The 17,302-nt window shown below is 44.0% G+C and overlaps 1 long non-coding RNA gene across 1 annotated transcript; it reads left to right on the forward strand.

Annotated features, from left to right (window-relative positions):
• The first annotated feature begins 1,227 nt into the window (after positions 1 to 1,227).
• LOC140219793 (uncharacterized) lies at positions 1,228 to 15,515 on the forward strand. Its single transcript, XR_011895974.1, has 2 exons — positions 1,228 to 1,857; positions 1,892 to 15,515. It is a non-coding gene; the product is annotated as an uncharacterized lncRNA (long non-coding RNA).
• Positions 15,516 to 17,302: the final 1,787 nt, after the last annotated feature.

A 17,302-nucleotide genomic window follows, 5' to 3' on the forward strand; every position in this document is an offset into this window, starting at 1 on the left:
GCACAACGCCTTCTGCCACTAACGGACGACAGAAAATGTTGATCTCCCAACACTGCAGCGCTCCTGTTGGCAAAGGGACGAAGCCTTAACAGAATTGTAGTCTGCTCGCTCAGGTGGCAAGCGGTGCATTTGAGACACGTGTCTATTCTTCCACCGTGGTTTAAGCCATGTTGTTGTCTTCTTGTATGTTAGGATTCTTTTACAGTAATTGAATAATCTAAATTCATTATGTATTGTCTGTTTTCGAGCATTATATAAATGTTTGAGCTTTGTCATTGTAGTTATTGTTTATGTGATTGCTCCTTGCATGTGCTTACACTGAAATAGCCTTCATTGCACAACTTTGTTAGAAACCAATTCTTCTCTCTCCTAATACCACTGTATATTGCATTTCATTGTGTTGTAGTCTGCTGAAAAGTTGAATGATAGCACTTAGAACTTCATTAATTTTTGCCATTGAATGCTCTTTTTATTATGTTTTATGAGGGTTCATCATTAGCACTAGCATCTGTGTGTTCTGATTTTCGCATTAAGTGCAATTTGGTTTTTATTGTGCAGGGTCAGAGCAATCATCCTGTTCAACTACTGAGGATGGCAAGTTGCCACGAGGAAGCCTCCACCACTGTGATCGCTGTGACTATAAAACTAGAAAACCTTCCGATATGAGAGCACACATCAGGGCCCACACAGGTGAGTGTCCCTCACAATACCCTTAGTGCTCTTACAGCTTCACGCAGATCCCACATGATTATTCATTCGCACATTCATGCAGGTGAGAAGCCATTCCAGTGCCCTTCATGCTCCATGCGCTTCTCGAAAAAGTACACTCTTCAGACACACCTGCGTGTCCACACAGGCGAGCGCCCCTTTCAATGCAATTTGTGCCACCAGAGCTTCTCACACAGAAACGCTCTACAAGGTCATTTGCGCATCCACTCTGGCGAGCGGCCATATCAGTGCCCCTCGTGCTCTCGGACTTTTGTGAATAGGGGCCAACTGACTCTTCACCTACGCATCCACTCAGGCGAGCGGCCATATCAGTGCCCCTCATGCTCTCGGACTTTTGCGGATAGCAGCCATCTGAATGTTCACATACGTGTCCACTCAGGCGAGCGACCATACCGCTGCACCATCTGCTCCAAGTCCTTTGTGCGGGGTAATGACTTAAATAGACACATGAGAACACAGCACCATGACAGCCCTGAATAAGTAGCCCGAATCACTAACCTTGTAGGTGTGCATTACGTATTAGGCAGAGTCTAAAATTACGAATCTATGTACCTGCGCAGTATGCTGCATGGCATTGTGGTGCATCAGGAAGTAAGTGTTGATATGTTATGTTAAACTGCCAGGCGACTTCACAAGATGTTTCGGCATAATCTAGCCTTGCAGGGACAGTGTGCTGACACTGCTTTCATTACGCTAACCATATTCTTGCACTATCCTTTCATGTGCAGGCATGACAAACTGAAAAGCACTCATTCCTCAATTTTGCATTCAAAATACTACTGTTTGCATTGATGTAGTCAGGATAAATTCTGAATGTTAGGCCAGTCTTCAGGACTTGTTGGTCTCCTCCAAGTATACTGCTGCCTAAATGAACATTCTTGTTAGGTGAATGACCCCTGACCCGATTTGAACACTACCAACAAACAAGCATGGTGCATTTGTCGTGGAGTGACATTTATTCAGCAAACTATGAAAATCATTCCATGGCATGCAAACAGTTCAAATTTTGAATGAAAGCCTGTGTGCTCTTCTTCTGGAGGGGGCCCTGTGTTTAGGTGGGGAATCAAGGACATGCACATAAAGTCCTCACCAATTGCAGTCAGTGTCCAATTTTTTGGACTTCTGAAGGTGTTGCCTTGTCTGTCTGAAGCACCATCTGAAGGTGTTGCAAGGAACCGGGCACACCACTCTCTGAATGGTAGAAACACTGGAAAAGAGGTTTATGTTTGAGTTTTCGCGTGACAGAATTATGTTTCCTGGTATATTCAAATTACAATCCAACGCTATCACGTCTGTAAGTTGTGTGTAAGTCATGACAGAATTATGTTTTCTGGTAGATTCAAATTACAATCCCATGCTATCATGTCTGTAGGTTGTGTGTAAGTCGTACTTCATGATTTTTCTGACGTATTTTACTTTGAGAAATTCAATTAGTTCAGTAACTTCTTCGCGCTAGACGAAGGTTCGGCGTGGTTGGGCATGCATGGTTTGGAATGATTTTTGCCGAAACGACTCTCGATGCGGGATGCCGACGCTGGATTTTCTGTGATGCGGGGCCCTGATGCTATCACGTTAAAACTGTTTGCGCATTAGACTCACGCATGACCCTAAATGTATGTTACCATATCACTATCGGCATTTCAAAATGGCCGCCTCGTATGCGCTTCGAGCCTAGCTGTCATAGCTTTCTCCACTGCTGTAGTATGTGTGCTTAAGTTAATCTGGAGTGTACTAGACAAGGGTTGAATTGGCCAAACGGCACTTTCGTGCGGAGGCGCCGTATGTGGAAAAATTGTGTGAGGGCACTGCAAGCGAACTGGATTGCAGCAGAGACGCGCTTTGCAGCATGTTCTGCTGCGGGTAATGAGATCGATTGTGTGCGTTCGCTCTTACAGTTGTGCTTTATTTCAACTGCAAATTTATATTGACACATTTTTGCTATGTACAGTGCAGTCCACTTATAACGATATCGATAAGGACGAAAAATATGATCGTTATAACCGATGATCGCTATATCTGGACTGCAGTTATCAAAAAAAAAAAATTTTTTTTAAACGCGTTTGCGCTCTTTACCTTTGCAGCTCTGAACTCGAATTCGCTACTTGCTGTAAAGAATAGATGATGTATACAGTAGGCCGTGAAAAACAAACTTTATTTCTAGCGCCAATGACCGTGTCAAGGATTAGGCGCGCCGAAATAGTCCGAAATCTGCACTTGCTTTTGCGGCAGCTTCAGCTTCACAACCGCGGTGTGCATGGATTCCAGCTGCTGCGCGAACACTGGCGGCAATCCTTTAGCATGCATAAAATCAATTAAGGAGTCGATCGACGACAGTGCACTTTGCGTGGACATCGTGGTCGAGGTCAAGGAGCCACTGTCGATCTCGTTGTCACTGTCGCTGATGCCGTCGCCACCGTCGCACAACTTTGCGTCTGTCGAGACAGCACATCTTCGGCGATCGCCTCGTCGGTGACCTCATCGCAGAACGAGGCAGCACTGTCTGCAGTCAAAAACTCCTCCTTCGACACACCACTTGTGTCACCAGTAGGAACGAGCTCCCAGAGCTCGGTTATGTCAGCGACTTCCACCGGGTCGGTCTCAGCGGGTTGGGGAAGTTCGTCCTTACGCAGAAAGCCCGCCTTCTTTAAGCCATTGGTGATGAACCACTGGTAAAGCGCCTCTTCAACATCGGCGTACAAGGGGTCTCTAACCCCTTTTCCGCTGATCGGAATGGCCGCTGATAGCTCCTGCCTTCACAATCGCGGTGCTCCCGGTTTTCAAGATGGTTGATATCGTTAACTGGACGAGCTCATACTTCTTCACGAGGGCGCTCACCTTGAAGCCGCATCGAGAGTCCTGCAATATATCCATCTTCGTGTCAAGCGACACAGCTTTGCGCTTTGTCGGCGCCATCTTCGAACTGGGTTGAACCGTTGGTTGCACGCTGCTTTGGTGGCGTCAGCCTGCTATCGCGAGAGAGACACGGGACGGGCGCCACCGCGCCGCTTTGCTTGTCGCTTCTTTTTTTCTTTCTCTCTCTTTCGGAGCGACTGTGGCCGACGCGCATGAAGCAGCTAGCGCCATCTTGTGGCGCGCTGCGCCAACGTTGGCTGCGCCTACTCGTGCGCGGGCGGGGCGAGACGCGCTGCGCGGTAATGGCGGCAGATACGAACTTACGGAGGTAAACATCGCCTCGTCTCGACATCGTTCGTTTCAGGGAACTAAGCAACGCAAACGTTACGATTATTTGGCACGGAAAACGCCGTCCAGACTGCAAAATTTTGATCGTTATATCCGATATGCGGTGAATAACCTATCGTTATAAATGGTTTTTTTCCCCATAGACCTAATGCATAAAATGACACTCTCATGTCGACCCATCGTTATAACCGATATATCGTTATATGTGGTATCGTTATAAGTGGACTGCACTGTATACAAATTTGAGGCATGGGTTACAAAACACGTCTTCAATTTTGCTGTCGTTGCCAAGCACGTCGTCTGCTAGCGAGGGTGCGTTTGTTGCGCGGACACTGGCAGACGCCCACTCTTTCTCACAGAAAGTCTGTGCAGTAAAGCTTTATGGTTTTACTTACTTTGACGCACCCGCAACTCTTGTCGGCTGGTATCAATTGTAGTTTTAGCCAAGTGAACTGCTATCTTTAGCCCTGTTTTCTAAAAGTCACACATAATTTTTGCTACAGAAGCTGCCTATTTGCAACATGAAGCTGCTCAAGAAAATTTGAATTATATTGTATCATTTTATGCACCCTTCTTGTTAGTTGAATATTGATCAGGGACAGTGATCAAATAAAACAATATTATAGTGAAGTAAACCAGGTCTATTAACTGCATGGCACAAAGAGATGCAGATGACCAATGCACTTCTAGGTAAATCTAAGGGTACATAGACATATGTATCCACGTCATATATGTAAGAGAAAAATTTTTAAATATTCTAAATGCACTGATTGAAAAAGTTAAAACATCCGACCGGAATTAGCGTGTTTCTTTTAAAAGCTGCACCAGCCCCAGATGAAGCAATCAACTTTCCAAAAAAAAGGAATCAAGGCAATCATCAGACATTTGTATGAACAGTGTTAGGCAAAAGATATTACCTACATACTCAGACTGAATCGGGTAGACTGGGAAGTCTTTACCAGTGTAATCTCTGTGGCTTGTCTGGTGATCTCGTTCAACGTGTCAACAGGTGAAATGAAGTACAAACATATAGAATTATCGAATGGTATTTGCTATTCAGATCGCATGTGACTTCAGAATTCATTATCAAATATTCAGAGCCATTCCACTCTGTGAAGGTGGGATGATCAGCGAAGCTGTATATAAAGAAAAGAAAACAAAGCACAATATACATTTAAACTATGATACAACGAAGTAAGTAAAATCGGCAATTTGCTTCGTTATATTGAAATTTCATAATGACATTCAACCTTTTATAGAAATGTGTACAGTTGCCAATAAATTTTTCTTATAGAGAAAGGGACCGCAGAATTTTCCAAATTATTGGGCAATCAAAAAAAGCTAATTTGAATGAGAAAACTATTCATTTTGATGAATTTAGGAGTTGGTGACGAATGATATGTTTTAATGCCACGTCGACGATATCTTTACATTGGCGGTATGAATTAAGAGAAGCCAGTCACGCTCTTGCATGCGCTGCGCCCCCATGGCTGATAGCGTTACCCGCACCGAGACGACGCTAGCATGAAAAGCGCCGGCAACAGGTAGTGAATGCTTTGTTTGCCTCTCACTCGAACAGGTCGCAGAAACTCGAGATTACGCAACCTCCTCTACTAAACATGTGTTAAGGTACATGATGCCATGCAGTCTTTGCACGCCCACTCTTTGCACACACGGCAGATTACCTCTAAAGCAGGGTGCGCGGATGCATATGTGATCAGCTGTGGTTACAACCATGCGCAGCGACGGCCGAAACGCATGTCAGAAATCACGATACACACCAACTTACCCCTGCCCCTCGTGCGCTCTTGAATGCGTTACTGCAAGGTTGCTTCCCTCCCCCTCTTGCCCTCGCACACCTTCACTTGCACCTGAAGCACAATGGTCGCACTTCGACTTTATACGGAACATGACGCAGCTCCACTTCGGTGTTCGCTCTTGTTGCGCTTCGCGTAATTTGAGGGGTGTGTTTGCAAGCAGCCGCTTGTAATTCAACCATTTGACCATCTGCATCGAAGAAAGTTTTCTTTTATTGTCTTGGCATTCCTTGGCGGCGGAAGCAAAATTTCGTTATATTGATAGGCATACAAACACACATTGTTAAATTGAAGTTCTAAATACGAAGTTGGGGTTTTGACAGAAGCCCATCTGGTTGGGAGGCGTCATTGAAGAGGGGTAAAAAGGACACAGACCACTGAAAGAATACAAGAAAAAACGTTTTGGCTCCCCTGACGGGAGCCTTGTTCACAATGAAATCAAGGACATGCGATACAATATTTATATGGCTTTAAGATATGACATAAGCAGCGCGTGTAGATGGGGGGGTGGGTTCCGTCGTTCCACTTTAGGGTGCTATCTGTCATTTGGATTAGGAGGGATTCCAAGTGGTGTCTTGAAGTCAAATTTCTTTCTTTTTCTAATATCTTGGCGTTATCCCAATCAATCCTGTGGCCCAAGTCACCTGCATGTTCTGCGAAGGCGTTTGATGCGACTTTTTTCTTTTTCACATCGGTAACATGCGGCTTCAACCACTGTCCGAAATTGCCTGTCTCGCCAATATATATGCAGTCGCAGTCTTCACATGGAATCCTGTAGATGATACCAGGAAACTTTGTCTTCAGAAGCTTGTCTTTCACGTTTACCAGCCGATGGCGTATATTGAGGGGGGGAGGGGGGATGGCACAACATCGGCTACCTGGAGGTCATAGATGCGTAGAAAACGGGCTAAGCCCTTGCTCACGCAGGGCACATACGGTATGGGGGCACGTTTTCTTGGGAGCACACAGTCAGGCCTTGGGGGCTGAGACAGATGGCGTTCCGAGTTCACAAACGACCTCGAGTAGCCACATGCCAAGAGATTTTGTTGCACTTCTTGTAGGTCAGCAGCCTGGCTTTGTGGTGTTGTGCAGATACGCTTGGTTCTGCCAACAAGAGAGGATACTACTGATCTTTTCTGGTTCGTCGGATGCACTGAATGAAAATGCAGATGCCTGCCTGTGTGTGTGCTCTTTCTATACATGGAAAATGCCAGACTGTGCCGGTCACGTTTCACGAGGAAGTCCAGAAAAGGAAGCTTGCCGTCTTTTTCTTCGTTAACTGAATTGGATAGACGCTTCAATACTATTCAAATCCGACAAAAACGAATAAATTTCTTCTTGCTGAATTATGCAGAACACATTGTCTATGTAACATAGGAAGACTCTGGGTGGCGAGTTGAAAGAGGCAAGTGTTCTATGCTCAAGCCATTCCATTGTTAAATTTGCAGCAGTTACCGAAACAGATGCACCCATCGGTGTCCCGTGCACTTGCCTGTAGAAGGTGCCTTCAAAAGTGAAGTAGGTGTTCTCCAGACAGAACGAAAGAAGCCTCTTCAAGTCAGGAACGTCGATGGGTGTTTTTTCTGGTAGGGCAGGGTCATCGTCCAGAGCGGCAGTGAAAGTTTCCGCGGCGAGTCCAATAGGAACGCTTGTAAAAAGCGACACGACGTCAAATGAGACAAGCGCTTCCTGATCGTCTGGAGTAAATTGACGAATCTTGCTTATGAAGTCTTCAGAGTGGCGAACGTGAGTGGCGCCTCTACAACAAGAGGGGAAAGAACCTTATGAAGCTATTTGGACAGTTTATGAAATGGAGAGCGAGTAAAGTCAACAATTGGTCACATCAGGGCGTTGGGTTTATGTATTTTTGGCAAATCGTAGAGCGACACGAGGGCGCGGGATCGAATCCCAGCCACGGCGGCTGCATTTCGATGAGGGCGAAATGCGAAAACACCTGTGTACTTAGATTTAGGTGCACGTTAAAGAACCCCAGGTGGTCAAAATTTCCGGAGTCCTCCACTACAGCGTGCCTCATAATCAGAGAGTGATTTTGGCACATAAAGTCCCATAATTTAATTTTTAAACCGTTGAGCGCCGGCGCCAAACCGTTAGTGCACAGAAGGAAGAAGTACAACCCTTTGTGCCTTGGGTCTACAAAACGAAACACATCCGTAAGAAGCTTCTGGAGCTCCCTCTGAACCTTGAGCGTAGAATCTTTCTTCAGACGACTGTACGTCGCCTCGTCCACAAGCAGTGACGACATCTTGTCACAGTAGTCAGTCCTGTTGAGTAGCACCGTGGCATTGCCCTTGTCAGCTGGGAGGATGGCGAGGTTTCGGTTTGAGCAAAGGTCTTTGATAGCCTTCTTTTCTTCCGTTAAAAGCGGGGAGATGAAGGGGTGTGCGTGAAGCCGCGACAGAATGCCTATAGTGTGAGTTCATGCCTCCTCCCGCTTTGAAGGTTCTGTTTGGCCGATAGCATTTTCTACAGCACAGACCAACTTTTTTGCATCCTTCTGCAGTTCGAGGTTGAAGTTCAAGCCCAGGCTCAGGACAGCGAGTTCTGCCAAGTTAGGCTTGTGCGACGAGATGTTTTGCACAGTGGACGTGGCAACGTTTCTGTGCAAGGCATCAACGGGTGGCGACAGTCCAGCAAGTTTTCTTTTGTGAGTCTCCTGCGTATGATGGGATTGTAGCCTGCCTTGAAATTTGCGTGTAGTTGAATGTTTGCGAACTCGTCTGGGACCCGGTGCCCAAGGCTACGGCACGCGAAGAAAGCTTCATTTTCTAGGTTCCTCACGGATTGTCTGCATTCCAAGATCCTGGTTGTAAAAGAAGTTTTTCTGCCTTGGCAACCACGCTGAAACCTAAACTTGAGCGTACAGGCCTGTTGAGACGTAGCGAGCGTGGAATAAGTCCTTGGGACCTGCAGGTCATGTTGAAGTTAAGATGATTTTTGAATGCAGAAGCTCTGCTTGTCACTGAAATGTACTGGCGAATCTTGGTGATGACTGGTTTGCCGTACACCCTGCAAAGGTTAATGAAGTCGAGGTTTTGACGGAAGCCTTCTAGTGGTCGGTGTCCTTACCCTTCTTCAGGTTCTAAATACATGGTGTTCTATGGACAAAAGGTTGCGTAAACTTATATACTTCGTTATGTTGAGAATTTTGTTATACAGAGGTTCATTATATCAAGGGTTAACTGTATAGCAAATAGGCACGTTATGTTTATTTGTATTTACGTTTATTTCGTGACCGCAGTAATTACGGCTTTATGGTCGCAATGATAAATGGTCATAAGCTCTGTGATGACACTGGAGATGTTCTTAGCGACTGATAGGCCTATGCATGACCGATAGCGTGTCATGGAGACATTGGTCTTCGTGTAACACTGAAGGTCGAACTTCTCTAAGAGAAATGCCAAGGGCCACTTTCCGTTGGGATGAGACACATCGACATTAAAGTCACCCACAATGACAATGGGATTGGCGTCCACCGGGAGGATTTACCTAAATGTGTCAATCATAAAGTCTCAAAGGTCCCTCTGTGACATTCCAGGATGAACCTATACAATGGCAACAATGATCCCATGCCCAGTCTGTACGGCACACGCGTCGGCACATTCCACACCAGGGCTCTCGCACATCGTAGGTAAGGCATAGGGCGCAATGGCCACGCTGTTGTTGTTTGTGTAGGGTCATTTCATCTATTTCCTCGTCACCGCTCCAAATATTGGCAGACTCAAAATTGCCTTCTTCATCCAGTAGAAATTAGTCTGGGGTTCTATAACAATGCCTTGCAAAATTAGAAGAGCCAGAAATACTTTCACTTCTTTCTTGTCGACATGGACTGGTTAAATATCATTCCAGAAGCCTCGCAACACTTGTTTCGTGCCAAGAAAATACTTAGTTTACGAGAAAATTGCATCTGATGGGTCCGTATACCTATTTGGAAATTCAAATCTCCTGCCACCGAACCAGGGGAGTGGTGACGTTGCATACGCTATCGCCACCCTTTGCTGGCGTCGGTGAGTAAAACAGTGCCCGACAGACAGCGGTACCGAGCAAAGACAGAGCAGTGGATTCGCCACTGCAGCAGCTTTTTGGTCAAGTGGTGTAGACCGTTCGGGCATCCTGCATCATCAGATGGAAGTTGAATTCTTCGCTGCTTGCACTTTGTGCGAGTTTCGGGAGCTAGCAAAACCAGTGTAGCACCACACGATAACTGCTGAAATGTGAAAGCGTGGGTGGCCCAGAGTCGAGCAAAAATGAAACCTTTCGACCGCCCGCATCATTGTCAGGGCTATTTCAATGAGTTCTTTTTTCTAAAAGTAAAATAGAACTGGACAAGTAGCATTTTATTTCATTTTATAATACAGTTCATGGATGTTTTGTGCAATGAGTGGCTGAGTGCTAGTCACAGAATTTAACTGAGGAGTGCTTTCGTTATCGTGCAAGTACTTGAATGTCCCCAGGGAGCCTCTAATCATGTCCTGCATTTACCTCAAATTCTCGATTATTAAGGCTCTGTTCATGATAATATTGATGCCTTAGAAATTCTCAAGCACTAATCTATCAGCCTGACTTAATATTTGCCTTTAGGGTCCCTTTAATTTTCTTGCATGCCGGTTAGTTTCAGTGATGGTTATATTGAAAATTTCCGCATTGAAAAAAAGTTCAAACCACGCCACTACGTTGTAAATGTCAGGTGGTCCTTCAGTTAGTCCAGGCGTTTGAGAAAAGGGAAAATGTGGTGGTGCAGCAGGTGGATTTGACACGTTGATGGGGAACCACTGATGGGCAGCCGCGAAGTCCTCTAGTCCATCCACAGAATCATCGTCATCAGAATCCTCAGACGAAAACACATGACTTTCTGTATCAGTACAAAACTGTTGAGAGCTGTCGTCTGACTAGCAGCCGTTGAAGAACTTCCTTTTATGCACGCTTTCATTGCCTCATTTCGAAGAGGCAGGCATGTTTCATGCGGCGGTATCAAAGGCGGCAATACAATGAAAGCCGAGACACAGATTGCACAACATGGACAAGCGTGGCCGACTAGCGTCAAGAAACACAACTATGACGAGTATAGTCATCATTGGTCATTTTGGTACAAAATCTCATGACGACTATACTCATCAATGGAAGGGAAAGGGTTAAGAGGTGTGTACTTATTGCACTGGTGAAGCTGACTGCATATAGTTTTTATCCCAGGCCAAGATCAACTGCAAAGCTTTCTTTCTGAGAAACCCATACAGATTTCCTTCCGAGTTTCATGCCACAGTCAAGTGGATGACAACTTTTTCCTTTCACATTTTTCTGAAGTGTTAAAGGGTCCCTGAAACACTTCTTGAGCATAGTAAAAAACGTTGCTGATCTGTAGATGAAGCTACTGTGAACATGTGAGCCAAATATAATTGTAATACGGGCAGCAGGGAGTTTTCAATGTCATGTCAAAATCTATGAAGAATCACTTGCTCTTGCCTCCACTATGTTATCATGCAGCATTATCTCAAGCAGCTGGACCCACCAACAGCTATTGGCTGCTCTTGTGATAGCTTGTGCATTCTCAGTGCTAATACTATAATTGCTAATTTGCTAAAATGAAATGCATACACATATGTCTGCAATCCTTGTCTTTGCACTGCCTGTCGACACACAACAGTTGCATTGCTGTGCATGGCATCCAAGATAGCAACAGCGTGCTGTGCAGTTTTGTGTACTGTGGCTGCATCGTGGTGCCACAATGAGCCTTTTCACCACCGAGACACTCGCTTTTCGGGCAATGCACTAGTGGAGACGAAAGGAGAGAGAAAGCCATTCATCGGTCCAATGACCACGACCAACACCACCTGTACATGAAGGATCGAGAAAAAAAATTTCGACGTGAGGAGATGTCATATAATAGTGAGGTCATTCTAAGGTTAGAAAAGTCCTCAGGGCCCCCCTTTAGTCCTCTCAGGTATAGCAAGGACTTGTGTGCTCACGTTTAACCAGTCTGGTGAAAAGGTACACAAAACTCGAGGCCCTACGCCGACCAAAGTAAATTTAAAAGAAGAGTGCCGCGGGTTTTGTCTACCTTTTCACCATGTTCCATCCTGGGCAGATGGGCTTCCGTCAAACACTGAACCCACAGTCAGTATGTGGGTGCCTTGTTCTTTTAGAGTGAAAGAGTATTTCCAAGCCTTGAAGAACTTAAGGGTGCATTCATAGATGAACCTGTTTACATCATTTGTCATTTTCTTATCCTTTCTAAATAAGACACCTTGAAGCACTCATTTGTCCCTTTAGCTTTAAAATGTACTGGTGCTTTTTTTTTCCTTTTCTAGAAACATAAGGTAGTCTGCATAAGATTTCAATGTGCTATGGGATTCACCGTAGTGAAGATGGATTGATAAAAAAAATATTATATTTAAAATTGTGGTCATCTGCATCAATACCAGGTAGCATCTTGTTCATAGCGATGATTTTTCTAAACAATCCATTTGTATATATCAAAATAATAGATTAAGGAGCTCTCAAACTGAAGAAAAAAGATCATTGATTCAAACTGTCTTGGTATCTGAACCTCTTCTTTTTTTTATGCTGTGGATTGTACGAGGACGTTGTGCTGCCGCTTTGAGATTTATTAAGTCATATTGTGCAAAATTTCATAAGCTGTCTTATGTGCAGCCTTTGCTAAAAGAAACAAGCCCTACAGAAGCACAAATGCCGCTCTCTCATTGAGGAGTTTGCAATACTGGAGGTCTGTTGGGTGCTAGTACTGTCCGACATTTTGACCACTGCAGCCGGAGGCAAACAAGGCATTTCATATTCAGCTCCCATCAGTAACAGTGACTTTATTTCTTTTCGCAAAGGCTGTGCGTTTAGTGTTGTGCCTTGCGGCTGGTGTGAGAGGTTCATTATTTGCTACACTTTTGTTGCCTACTTTCTCTGCGTGATAGCCTTTGTTAGTGGCTGTACCGTTGGGAATTTTCCTTTGTGTGTGTGACTGGTATCTTCAGTTCATGTTCTTTCGGGATAACAAATTTGATCTGTTATATGCATCTCACAATTTTTTTTTTCAAGTTTCAAGTTCAAGTATATATTTTTATTGTCTTTTGGATGTAGTAGTCTTTATTGTTTAAATTTTTTTCCTTATTACTCTGCCGTTTCATTGTCTTTGTGCATGTAAGCATTCCTTTACAGCAGAGCAATGATCTGCCTCAACTTAATGTTGAAGCTTTTCTGGAGGGTTATATGAATGAATGTGCTTAATGAGTCCATTGATAATGTTGTTTATAGGTTTCCTTTTTGCTTGCATTTGTAGTGATAATTTCTGTTGCAAACATTAATAAACAATCTTCTTTATATTTTTATAGTCTCCTTGCATTTTATTGATTTTGATGCTGCAACAGAATATCAGTGATGGCATTTTCAAGTTTTATTTCTTATTGCCATTGAATGCACTTGATATGACTTACTCGAAAGCAGTTTAATATGTGAACCACTTCTTAAGATCTATGTCTTTTTCTTCTTTTTTTTCCCTACATTGGTTCATCTAAGACACTGGCAATTTTGAAATGACTGCTGTTTCATCTTTCTCTGATACAGACTTCATACAAATGTCTGAATACTTTGGAAGGCCTTTAGTTTGGAAACCACATTTTCAAGGCCTTAGACTTCATAGAACTTTGGTGGGTCCCTGAAATTCTTGAATATTAATTATATGCTAACAGTTGCTGAATGAATATTCAGACTTGGGTAAACTCGGGGAAAAATATGTAAGGACTATAAAAAACTGATGGTATCTTTATTCTGAAAGTGGTTTTAAAAACTTTTTCTTGGGTTATTATGCATATCTGCCCTAGTGCACAACGGCAGAATGTATTTCACCCAGTGTCAAGATGAAAATATTTCCAGTGCCTAGCACCAAATTCTGTTTCGACTGCTGTGTAATGAGTGGCTTGTCATGCTCACAGTTAACATGTGATGGCTCTCAAACACTTGGGGAATGGTCTCCTTACAGCCAGAGTGACGTAAGTTTATAATGGTGTACTGTAGTTGAAATATCTATTCTTTCAACATATACAGAGGAAACAGCACCTGACTACGATGTCTCCGTTCCTTATCAGCAGAGTATTAAAATAGTCTGACAGTCGCACGATGTGGCTTTGTAGCTGGGTGTGGCTCGAGAAGATGCAGCTGTTGTAATTCTGTTGTGCTGTAAATGTCAATTTCCATTGCTTTTGCTTCGTGATGCTGGTTTCCGGCTTGTGAACTCGTGCCATGTGGCACAGGACATGGTCGGTAGTGTGCTAGGTCATATCAGGAACACAACATGGCACTTGCCTTTGTGATACTCGACGGTGTCTGGTAACGGCTGCGTGGTTCTAGAATAGGACTGTGGAGCAGTGCCACAGTGCAGTTTAGCCAGGGCTCAGGACCAAGATGTGTTACTGGTCATCTCCTGGTTGGCCCTCTTTATTCCAGGTCCCCTGTGCTGCTTGTTCATGTCTCCAGAGTACAGCTGGAGATGTGTTTGCACTGGTGCATGTCCACATCAGCAGTGCCAGCTCGGCGACCACTGCCTTCATTTTCTTCTTTTCTCCTCCTCCCTCCTTGGCAGCTAAGGTAGCAGCAACACGGCGTCCCGCTGAGTGTCCTTTTTGGCCTGTGCTAAGCACCACGTGCAACAATGCAAAAATCATGTTGCACAGAGAATTTCGCAAGTGCTGCACACAAAGATGACTGGCCGCATCGTCAGACTACACTGTTCCACGTGCTGTGTGTACCAGCATCATGTATGTGCCCCTCCTGTAACTACTATTCCTTGGAGGCTATAAAAGCTACAGATGTTCTGAGAAATCATCACTTGGCAGCTGAGGCAGCAGCAGCGCAACATCCCACTGATAGCCCTTTTGTGTAGTCCTATCTTAGAGCACAACTCTTAAGCCTGCTTCACATGATGCAATTTTCATGGCACCGGAAGTGCAATTTTTTGTCTCATGCGACGGAAATTTCATTCGCAGTTACCCCCGCCCTCTTTTTCGACTGCGACCAACTGATTGGTCGCTCCGATTGCAGCGATCGCTCCAATTTTCCATCGAAACTGCACCAAGAGCTACTTAGCAGTTTGTATTGATAAATGGCACCTCGCTCAACAAGTGCAATGTGTGCGGACGTGGATGTCTGAATCCAGTATGTATGCAAAGGGGAAAATAAAACACTTGTACTGCAGATTCTATTTTTCCATTTCTATGCGTTTGTTGACATGCTATGTAGCAAGTTATGTGCATTTTTGTATTTGCTACCTATGCTTCACACACACCTATGCCAGTTTCCACTACTATGAGGTGTTCGATGCACGAGACGAAATGGTGTTTTGGGGTAGTCGCATCTTTTTTAGTTGTTGATTAGCATACAAAAATAGCACGCATGGAGCAGTTTAAATAACTTCAGCCTCTGTAAGGGCAAGGACGGGACAGCAAAGTACCCGAAATTTCAACGTTGCACTAAACATGTGACAATGTAGTTGTATTCCTTTCCTGTCTTCCTGCGTAAATATCTCGATGCATTTTGAAAGGTTACCTTACCTGCTTATTAAATTTGACATGCCAAACGTGCAGGCTATCGTAATGAATCCTCCATGATGGCATGTGTACCTCCGTAGCTTGAATAAACAGTGTTGTCAATTTGTTTTTAATTATTTCATGCACATTAAGTTGTATCTCTTCTCTGATGGAGAATCATATTTTTCCTGCACAGAAACCAATAAACCTTGTATATGTCGTGCACTTTGTATCCTTATAGCACCTGTATTAACCCTTGCTTTGAACAATACTTAACTATACAGTTACATAGCATTATTGGCTTGCTATAGTGCCACAGTTACAATGCACCCTCTCCCGCACAATGTGAAAAGCAGGCAAATAGCCTATTCTTATGTACATGAAACAGTAGAAGACAACACGTTAAAGAAAATAAATCAAAACTGTGCAGTGAGGTCGGCCAGTTGCATCCCTTCCTCTGAATGATTGCTTCCTTTAAGTATGAACAGGTCTTGTACGTCCACAGCTAATCAAGGGTGCAGAAATATCCATGCCTATCATGTTTCTAATAACAGATTCAATAATTTTATGATCTGATTTACTAGTGTGTAAACCCATATAATGTTATTCTCTCTCACTACTACCTTTGTAAGTAATGAAGTACCATGCCCCTTGCAAGAACATTTCACATACATGCAATATGCAGTTTATCCAGTGAAGGGTCACAAACAACTTTTTTGCAATTACACACATTTATTGCAATTTTCACCTACCTACAAGCAAGGAAAAAAAAACCTGTAGACAGCAAATTGTTCTTCGGTTTATTCACCTGCCACTGTGGCTATGGTATCCTGCTGCTAACACGAGGCGCCTGGTGGAAGTGCCAGCCGTGGCAGTCGCACTTCAATGAGAGTCGTTAGTAAAAAAAAAGCTTTTGCACTTAGATTAAATTTAACATAGCTTATTGAACTCTGAAACTTCCAGAGGTTATTGCCTAAGGGGCACATGTATATATGAAATCTTACAATACTAACACTATCTGAAAACAAAGAGCACAATATAAAACAAGTATCTTTGTGATACTTCAAATCCTAGAAAAATTTATTGCATTAATATGTATTGTTCAACAGCATTGCACTAATAAGCATGATCAGGCATGCAGAGTACTTTATAAGGTAGTTGGTTCTACAGATGTGTAAATGCCAAAAGACATGAATGTTCATACTACATCATGCACACAGCAGAAAAAAAACCGTTTTCAAGAGTTGGCCCTTCTAGCAGAAATGAGCGGGTGGTAAGCAGCAGAAGCATTATTAGAGGCCATTGTGTAATACCGCTTATGAAAGAATGAAGAGAGTACCTATCAGCAAAGCTTTGTAGAGATCGTCGTCTTTACAGTGGAGGCTACCTTGCCCGATTGAAAAGTAGAGAATAAAATGGTACCTGTCGTGGAGGCTTAGTAGTTATGGCATTGCACTGCTAAGCACAGATTCGTGGGATGTAATCCACGCGCCACGGCCACCTTTCAACCCTTTAATTGTTCCAGACCAGCAGTACTCGTCCTAGCCAAAGCGTCCCCAAACTATTTTGGACAAGCAGAGCTTGTCCTGCCAGAATAGGTTCTCCTCTTGAGTGCTCAGGATGAGAAGAGCTCCTTTATAGCTTAAATAGCGTGTTGCCGATCTGATGGAAGCACTTGACGATTTCAGTTTTTCAGAGGAGGCACTGGTTTTTCCAATGGTAGGAGCGCGGTTGGTGTGTGAGAACATGGTGTCCGTTGGTGGCGACACGTGTAGCTGGCTCGTCAACCCGAAAAAGACTCTTTTCATCTTCGTCATTTTCTTCCAATGAAGATGATTTGCATACCGATGTTTATCTTGTGTCTGGAAGTGAAGAAGACAGTGATCATGCTGAATTGAGCAATTCTTCTGTTGATAGCATCTCTGAAGCAAACATTGTGAGTGCTCGTCAGTGGGTGCAGCTTGATGTCGACAATCCTCGCACGAAGCCTCCTCGGTTTCAATTATGGGC

This window comes from Dermacentor andersoni, chromosome 8 (assembly GCF_023375885.2).
Source record: "Dermacentor andersoni chromosome 8, qqDerAnde1_hic_scaffold, whole genome shotgun sequence".
Classification (NCBI taxonomy): domain Eukaryota; kingdom Metazoa; phylum Arthropoda; class Arachnida; order Ixodida; family Ixodidae; genus Dermacentor; species Dermacentor andersoni.